Source organism: Aegilops tauschii, chromosome 3 (assembly GCF_002575655.3).
Source record: "Aegilops tauschii subsp. strangulata cultivar AL8/78 chromosome 3, Aet v6.0, whole genome shotgun sequence".
Lineage (NCBI taxonomy): Eukaryota > Viridiplantae > Streptophyta > Magnoliopsida > Poales > Poaceae > Aegilops > Aegilops tauschii.
In genome coordinates, this window is record NC_053037.3 from 613,892,443 (window position 1) to 613,900,044 (window position 7,602).

Genomic DNA, 7,602 nt, shown 5'->3' on the forward strand with positions numbered 1-7,602 from the left:
ACACATCAGGCAGCGGCGGCGGGGCTGGCCAGGGGCACCGATGCACATTTGAGGTACAGCTCATCCATCCATCCCCCCCCCCCCCCCCCGCTCTCTCTCTCTCTCTCTCCTGCCGGCGTGCTGTGACTGTTGGGGAGCAGGGAGCTCCGGCGGCGGGGAATGGGGCTCCGGCAGTGGAGAACGGGGAGATCTCCGGCGGTGGGGGAATGAGGAGAGCTTCTGCGAGCCCCTCTGTTCTCCCTCTCTCTCTGCGACCTGACTTTCATCGCAATCTTGTTTTTCCTGCAGGTGCACAGAGGAACACTGGTAATATTGAGCCGGCGAAAGGGAAGTACCAAAAGCGACCAGTTTGTGGTATTTGATCTACACAGCAGACTATTTGCCGGTGAACCAAACGCCACCGTTTTGCATAAGGTGCGTGGAGTGGAATGTTCGGTGTTTATTTTTGCTTTTTAGTACTATACGATTTCTTGAGTCTGGCTGTTCAATTCAGAATTTATATGAATACCTGAAATGATAGATAGAGTAGGAAATTGTATCAAACAAACATATGTTGTACATGAAAATGGGGAGCTTAATATCTAGGTGATGTTTTGTAACTAATTTGGCTCCACCATTCAAAAAAAAAACTAATTTGGCTCCCAAGATTTATCGAAGTTGTTATCTTAGTGCTTTCCTAGCGTCTCCCAGCCAATGCAGCGTGTGAAACAATAATTGAATGTTTTGCTTAGGCTTCAGTTCTTATGCCACTTTTTCTTCAGAAGGCTACACCGTGGGGCTCATCTTCAAGAGACCATCCACCTGACGTGCTTGCTGCAACCACACAGGTGAGCTTCTCTGCCCCACTCAAGTCCAGAGGCCCTCCATATGTGTGGATGTCATGAATATGTGGAGATGCCTCCTTATGTTTGGCACTGCTTTTATACTGTCTGATTTGATTGTTTACTAGGATTCTTGCTCCCAACGAGTCAGCTTCCAGCAGCGGCGCAGCGATCCTCCTTCCATGCTTGTCACTGCATCCTCCACCAGTTGGTGAGTCAACCACAACTTTGATCTGTTCTATTTATGGCCATATCTATCTTTATGATGTGTACTGCCATTGAATTGGTTCTATGATTCTTCCTTTCTTTTCTGAGCCACTTTAAGATCTATTTACAGTACTTGCATTAATTCCTTGCGTTATTTGGTTCTGATATTATCCATTCAGGATTTACCTTTTCTAAAAAAAATCCATTCAGGATTTAGTGCTGATTTGGTAGTAACCAAGTGTGAAGCTAAGCTACTATGGATAAAAGTTGGATGGATGCGCCTAGGTATAATGCAACATATTTTAAAGTTTATTAGATGCTGAAACCAGATACAACACTGTGCACATGTACGCTTGCATGTAGGCATACAGAGAAGTACTTACAAGGGCTCGCCAGATTCCTAGGCTATGCATTTCTCAATCATGGCATGCTGTGGCCTCATCGGTATATATTTTTCCTGTTAAAGCTACTGATGTTTCACTTACTCTTTGATCTCCCAAACCAAACACCCGTGTGTAAAATGTTACCTTTACTAGTTCGAACCAAACAGAACTATGAATTGCCCGTTACATCCTAAATCCCACCATGATCCAGTTACATTACCGTTTGTGTTACCCCCACCCGAACCAAACACATCCCCAGTGTCATAGGAGGACAAGCAGCACTGGAAGTTGAATGGAATGATTGGTCCACTATAGCTATCCGACTGTGACCTCCTGGTCCAGGAAGCCTCTTAAATTTTGGTAGGCAGTCCATCTGTGCTTGCCAATGTGAATTACCTCCACAAAAAGGTTCTCCATTACCAGAAATCCCGGGCTGACCTCCCGGCAGCTTGCTCCTCAGTACTTTTGTCGTCACTAATTTGGTCAAGGAACTTCTATTTTGTCAGCATCCAGTACTGGAGCTGCAGAATCATTGTGCATCTTTACAAGTTACAACTCCGCATAAAATAAGGCAACCTACATATAGAAATGGTCCATTGCCCTGACAATGTTCAAGAAAAACAAAGTGTAGAGCATTCATAGTTTCATACTATAGATACACATGGCAACATAACATAAAACAGAAGATAAGCGACATCACATGAGTAGAATAAAAAGGAATTCAACACATTGCCATGTTCCCGTTTCAAATATCAGTACACTAGAAAAGGCTACAGGACTCAACTATTCAAAAGTAACAGGATTATGTACAAATGAGACATATCAGATTACCATCCCAACTTGTTTCTCTCATATTGTTCCAGCAAAACAATGTAGAAGTGGGATTGAACTTACCTAATTTGTTTTTGGTCATGAATACATTTGTAGGTATCTAGATTAGCACTATCAAGTTGACAAACTTAAATTTCTCGGCCAAGAAAATGACTTCATATTTGTCATTTAAAAAAACAGAAGGTGAGCTGCAGGGAAAGATCAGCCTACTAGTGTTTATCCTCTCTTCGTGTTTAAACATCCACAGGAGTGGATTTCTAAAACGATATCTTTGACATAAATTTTTTTTTTTTGGTTTTTAGATAGTATCTTTGCACTTGTTAGTCTGGTACTGTTATAATATATAAATAAGATATTAGAGGATTTTTAGATTTAACTAATGCATCTCTTTTCTTGCCCTATTCATTGATTGTTCCTGCATCAGCAAGTTGTCACTTCTGTGAGATTTATGCTTACATTTACTTATGCCGTATACCTTGCAGAATCACAGGATAACAGACCTTGGTGTCTCAAAAAGACAGGTAATACTATCTTAAATTCTCTGTGATTAGTAACGCTACATGAGCATATATGACACATCTTCCTTCCCTTTGAATGATATAGCAGGGCACTCGGAACCGTCATTCTTGGACATATCTGGAACCGTCAGTATCCATAGCAGAATATAGCTCTAGCAACAGTTGTTGCTTTGTCAGACAGGTATTTTCAGATCATTGGTGTCTGGTATCTTGCTGATCTGAACATATGGTCAAGTAATAGCAACATTGAGGTAGAATATGGTTGAGCAGGGACTTCATGATTTTGGCCCATCTCCTGTTTGATGTGTAAACTAAAGAATGATTATTAAATATGATTATTGGTTGCCGCAAAAAAAATGTTTTTTCAAAGTTTATTTTTTGTTTCTGTTTATGTTTGCTGGATATGAATAATTCATTTAAGCTATTGTTCTTGGATCGAATAGCTACCCTATTACAATCGTGATCGATTGCCTACAACATGGGAGAGCGCATGAAGATCATCCATGCAGTATTTGTACTACTTCTTCTTGTATGCCTCGCTACTCATGGGCAATGTAGGTGTCACTACTCTTGTCGTATTTCCTTTTTAATGATATCCTCTAATTTTCTTGTTTTCTATTTTTATTAGCCTTGAATATTAATGCTATGTTTGTTTCAATAATTTTACAGGCAATGGCAGAGGCCTCCGAGACAATGACCCTGATACCTGGTGCAAAAAGAGTGCAAGTATTCCAATATGCAACCCGGATAAAGATAGATGCTACTGCTGTGTAGGAAATTGGCAATGCTACAAGACAATGCAGGAGTGCGATGATAAGTGCTCACTTCCACCATCTTCGGTGGCAATCCCCTCCTCTTCTTGTAGGCTTCGCTCCCCATGGGCAATGTAAGGGGTACCTCTTCTCATTTTGAATATTAATGTTAAGTATTCTCATTTTAATTATATCACTATGAGTGTAGGTTGTGTCACGGTCTGCATATTAATTGAGGTTGTCAAGTGACCTTGCTACTACATTTATAGATAATTTTAAAAATGACTACATGACAGTTTTATAGCTTGTAATAACATGTTGTCGCCGTAGTACATCATGATTTTTTTTATTGAATAGCTACCACCACAATAGACAAAATTACCAGCTTGTTTAGTAAATAATTGCCATCATAGTGGCACTATTCATGTAGTTGTCAATTTATTTCGCAAAAGTCAATTTATCACCTTGTTCACTATAAATTAACCACCACCTTTCCATGGATTATCAAATTATTTTGTAAGAAATTACCACCATCGTAGTCATGATATTACTATCTAGTTTTAGTGAAAAATTACCTGCATAGTAGTCATGCAGCTACCATCTTGTGTAGTAAAAAGTTGGCACTGCAGTATCGTTGCATGAGAGAAGTGTTGGGGTGTCAATTCCTGAAGTGAAATCATGGCAACTTCTACAACCCGAACCATGATCAAGTGATAATACAAATTTAGCAAGCTTTAACTGTCTTGGCAACATTTTCAAGTACTTGGTGGCAAATTCAATGTTTCAGTGGTGGCAACTTATGTATTGACAACATGGTTGCTTTGTTCTTTAAATTTAAATGCATGCGCCACGGTTTAATCGGATTATACTTGGTAGCTAACCAGGAACAGTTTAATCTGGGGGCACAAGAGAAGTGTTGGGGTGTTGATTCTTAAAGTGAAATCGTGGCAGCTGTACAATCCGAACCATGATCTAGTGGTAATACAAAATTAGCTAGCCTTAACTTGCTTGGCAACTTTTTCAAGTACTTGGTGGAAAATTCAATGTTTCAATGATGGAAACTTTTGCGCTCACAACATGGTTGCTCTATGTCTCTTTTCCACAAATTTTCTTTGTAACTCGATGTCTATTTTCCCTCCGCGTGGGACCTACATCACACGCGAAGTCTGATTGGTGAAGATTTTGGAATCAGAGTAATTTGAGTACGCTCACTTAGATGCATGCATTTTTTATTTTGCATAGTTTGGATTGAGACAAAGTAGGAGATTTTTTTAGATTTTCCAGTAAGTGTTTTGGTCCCAGTGAGGTATTTTGGTGACAATTGATTGATCAAGGCAGTAAAAAGCCAAACTTTTGGCCTGTTAGTGTGACAAGAGCAATGGGTTGCTTATGCCTGGTTCAATTGTTAGGCACAGGTGGCACTCAACACAATGGCATGACAACTGTTGAACCACACATTAGGTAAATCACAGTTCTTGTTTGTGGTTACTTCTGTGTTAATAGCATGTCAACTTAGGATGTATGTCCATGGTTAATTGTGTCCTTAAACTAGCATTTTTGGTTAATTTGGCTTATGAAAAGCAAATTGATGTTTGTTTTCACCACAGGGCACGAGTTTTCGGGTAGATATACAGTAGATGGATGGAACACATGGAATATCTACCAGAAGACGGTGGTATACGTCCAGGCATGTAGAAAGTTATGGTAGTTTTTTTCTTTATCATGGCAACTTTGTGTGTTTTAGTTATATACATGAAATCCTCGACATGTGGGGCTTCTATTATCTAGATCATGGCAATTTCCTCTGTTTAGCTATATATATGAAGTTCATGTATGTGTGGCACTTTTATTATGAAGATCATGGCAAATTTTTGCGTATCAAGTCATATAGCAGTTTTATTATAAGGATAAACTCTCTCAACTTTTGTCGTTTTGTGATGTTTTCACGAACATACATGGGTAATTTCTGATCATTTTGTGCTCCACAAATGATGCTCATCTTAAAGTGTTTTTTTTTCTGTCAGATCCATACAGCTTTTGGGTTATAATTTTTGTACTCCCTCTAAACTAATATTTAGTGATCTAAAATGTTTCCATGGTTCTTGGTTTCATGCTGAATCTCAGATTTCATGCTTGTTTTGTTTTCTGAAGAAGGTACGACGCGAAACAGCTAAGTATGCCAGGAGCAGATCCCAGCCTTTCAGGCTTGGTTTTTGTTTTGTAGGGAACTAAGCTCGACTTTATTGATTAACAACGAAGTTCATAGGGATGATTACAGTATCACGGGGTTTGTGCTTGAACTGGCATTCATCAGAACCAGCAACCCGTGCGATCTCGGATAATAGTGCGGCAGCTTCCTCCCGTCTTCCTTGATATATCATTAACAACTGTCAAACAATTGGATGCTATCAGTAGGACATGCACGAGGAGATCATCAGCGAGGGCTCACGTTTTTTATTTTTATTTTTTGAGAAACACCCTGAACTTGATAGCAGATGAACCCAAGAAAACACCCTGATGCATCAAAGCCAGTCCCGGGTTGCGGCCTAAGCCATGCAGATTGTCTTATCTAGCAGCTACTCCATGTGCTCGCCTACAGCGCACAACATATGGGGCAGGCCCAGCAACGTCATTCTTCAGGGGTAAACATTCCAACAAACCACTTCATCCTCAAATACTCCCTCCGTTCCGATTTACTCGTTGTGGTTTTAGTTCAATTTGAACTAAAACCACGACGAGTAAATCGGAACGGAGGGAGTACCTGTGTATACCTGGAGACAGTAAACTCGAAGAAATGTGCATCTGCTATACATACCTTGGGAGTTATTGATGCAGCAACACGTGAAGCAATTGCATGCCGAGAAGCTTTGGCGCTAGCTCATGATTTTTCTTTAGCTTAGGTGTTCATTGCCTCAGATAGCAAACAGCTTAGGTGTTTGCATGCCGAGGGAGTTATACAAGCATTTTTTTTGCGAGGAAGTTATACAAGCATCATGAAGGAAATTATTCAGGCTTCAGCTGAGTTCACCTCCTGTTCTTTCATCTTTGAGGGACTACTGGAGTCCAGCATCAAGGCCCATAGTCTCGCTAAATCCGCTCTAGATCTTTTTGAGGGCTGCCACCTTTTGCTCCTTCAGCCGCCTGATATAAATGCCATCCCTATGAATGTTATCATTGATCAATAAAGTGGAGCGGTTTTAGCCTAAAAAACATCTACGCCACAGCATTATTCTTGTTTCCCCCCTCAATTCTTTTAGATAAACTGCGGAAATATATTTTAGAGATGCATGATTACTTTTTTTAACACGTGAATGTTTTTCAAAACATAAAATATCTTTTTTTACATACATCAACATTTTTCTAGATACAATTTTTGTAAGGTATCTCTTATTTTTCATAAGTTCCTCATTTCATGCAATTCTTGAAAACACACACATGTTTTTTACATATCCAATGATCATTAAAAAATAAACGGTGCACTTCTTCGAAGAAATGATGAAATCTTTGAAAAACTCGATGAACAATTTTTAGATACAAGGAAATCAGTTTTTAATACACCATGTTTAAAAAAAACAAAGAACAGGCCGTAGATGCATGGCGAAAATTTTGTAATACACAACAAATAAATTCTGACACATGTTAAACATATTTTAAAGACATATGCTGGGTATATTGCTTAAATACTCGATGAAACTTTTTAAAGAATACTATGAACATTTTATAATACATGACGACAAATTTGTATTACAAGATGAACATTTTTTAAATATGCAAAGAACCTTTTGAAAATACATGATACACATATTTTATTATGCATTGAATATTTTTAATATACAAGTAAAACCTTTTAAAGTACATGATGGATATATTTTTAATACATGGCAAACAATTTTATTACAAAATGAACATTTTTTAAATAAGCGAAGCACCTTTTCAAACTACATGATGAATTTTTTTAATAGAAGTTGAATATTTTTCCATACAAGAATGGCCTTTTTAAAGGGCATGATGAATTTTTTTAATACACATTGAACATTTTTTAATATGCACTTAACTTTTGTAAAAATACTTGATGAACCTTTTTAAAATA

General features: G+C 38.6%; 1 long non-coding RNA gene across 3 annotated transcripts; it reads left to right on the plus strand.

Moving 5' to 3' along the window:
• Positions 1-321: 321 nt before the first annotated feature.
• LOC141042564 (uncharacterized) lies at positions 322-6,024 on the plus strand. 3 transcript variants are annotated; one of them, XR_012205770.1, is made up of 9 exons: positions 322-414; positions 762-827; positions 950-1,032; positions 2,725-2,763; positions 2,849-2,941; positions 3,204-3,314; positions 3,430-3,646; positions 4,922-4,973; positions 5,120-6,024. It is a non-coding gene; the product is annotated as an uncharacterized lncRNA (long non-coding RNA). The 3 variants fall into 3 exon arrangements; XR_012205769.1 differs by lacking the exon at positions 4,922-4,973 and having other exon boundaries at positions 2,846-2,941; XR_012205768.1 differs by lacking the exon at positions 4,922-4,973.
• The last annotated feature ends 1,578 nt before the right edge of the window (positions 6,025-7,602 follow it).